The sequence below is a fragment of the Choloepus didactylus genome, chromosome 15, assembly GCF_015220235.1.
Source record: "Choloepus didactylus isolate mChoDid1 chromosome 15, mChoDid1.pri, whole genome shotgun sequence".
NCBI lineage: Eukaryota > Metazoa > Chordata > Mammalia > Pilosa > Megalonychidae > Choloepus > Choloepus didactylus.
Window position 1 is genome coordinate 61,548,702 of NC_051321.1, and position 1,830 is coordinate 61,550,531.

The 1,830-nt window shown below is 37.2% G+C and overlaps 1 non-coding gene across 1 annotated transcript; it reads left to right on the plus strand.

The window, feature by feature from the left end:
• Window positions 1–402: 402 nt before the first annotated feature.
• On the plus strand, window positions 403–564 carry LOC119511004. The gene has a single exon (XR_005212098.1). It is a non-coding gene; the product is annotated as a U1 spliceosomal RNA (small nuclear RNA).
• The last annotated feature ends 1,266 nt before the right edge of the window (window positions 565–1,830 follow it).

The window sequence follows — 1,830 nt, forward strand, 5'->3', positions numbered from 1 at the left end:
AAAATTAAAACTTAAAAAAAGAATAATCTTTGAGAAGTTTAGAAAACAGTTCTATATGTAAATTGAATTTCACTGGTAATTTCTTTTTCATTCTATCCTAATTGTTACATCAGTACCCTTTTCTCTTATAGTGCATTTAAAACATTTTCACATGTAATATTAATAACATAGATGATTTTTAAAGTTTTAACTCTTATGGAAAGTTGAGTGATCAAGGTGGATCTCCATTAATAGAAATATTACTTGGGCACAATAAATAAACATTAAATAGTTAGATTCTATATGAATTTAGATATTTTCCTATTTCTATGGCAAATACCCTATTGGGGTTTTCACTGCCAGTTCACAGGCAGGTTGTCACACCAGCCATATAAGAAAAAATGTAAAGAATATGTAAAAATGGTACTTACCTGGCAGGGGAGACACCCTGATCACGAAGGTGGTTTTCCCAGGGCGAGGCTTATCCATTGCACTCCGGATGTGCTGACCCCTGCGATTTTCCCAAATGTGGGAAACTCGACTGCATAATTTATGGTAGTGGGGGACTGCATTTGCTCTCTCCCCTGAAAAAAAAAAAAAAAAAAAGAATACGTAAAAATGAAATATTTCTGGTCCCCATATTTAGTGGTTCTGATTCAGCTGGTCTGGAGTGAATCCTAGGAATCTATATTTTAATAACTCTTCAGAGTTTTTAAACATACTCAGATGGCTTTGAGATATTGCCTCTTTAATTTTTACTCTGTACTTGTGAGGAACATTTAAACCAGGCAACTTCCCAGAGTTGTTTGTGATATTGTTCCAACTTTGGGGGAAAAACCAAAAAAATAAGCTACATTTTTTGACATCAGAAATTGAGTCAACTTCTTCCTTTCTGCCCATTTGCTAGAAATTAGCTTTCCTGAAAAGTTCTGATTGCTCCTGAGAGTTTCACAGCTTTTGTTCCCCATGTGCTACTGAAAAAATCTCTTTGGATTTTCTCTTCAGGCTTTCCTTTCTTACCATCTCATAGCCACTGCTGCTTCTGGGTCAGTGATTGTCACTGAACTCTTGTTCGGCCCTATTGCAGGCACTTGGCTTTCATTAGTTTTACAACAGTGCTTTTTGTTCCCACAGCTCTCTGGACATCCCACATTGCTGCCCCGGACTATGGCTGCCCCAGAACCTCACTAACTCTGTGCTGTTAGCGCTGCCTCTTCATCGCCATGAACTGAGTAAGTTTGGAGCAGCTGTTTGCTCTTTGCGTCTCTCCACGTGGCCAAAAGCAGATCCCATACTCTCCCCAGGACCCTTCCAGGTCTCTACGAGTCTCAGAGGATGAGCCCAATGTCAAGTCTCTCTGAACCGTTTATCTTTTGCCTCATTCCAAAGCATATGCAGGATATAAACTCTTCCCAGAAAGATTAACTTGGGGATATTCATTCCTTCAGACAAAGCCCCCATAATTTGACTGGTATACCTCCTAAGTTTGAGGTCATCAGTCATGATTGTGGACATAATGTTTTCCAGTAATTCACATTCTAAATGATGTAATATTTTTTATGAAAATTATTATAATAGATGGAAACAAATGACTTTTAAAGAAAGAGATTTCAGATTCATCCAAATATTAATGTATATTAAGAAGCAGAAAGAAATTATTAAAATGGCATGAATTAATAGATTTCAGAAATAAGTGGATGTAAAATAGTTCATGAATATAGTTAACCTTGTGAACTTATTGGTTCCACTGGTTGCTTCTGCTGGTAAAAGTAGACGTCATAGTTGCCAAAGCTGCCAGATTTCTGCCTTTTGCTATTGGCTCCCTATTTGCATTGATGTCTCTTATTGCAT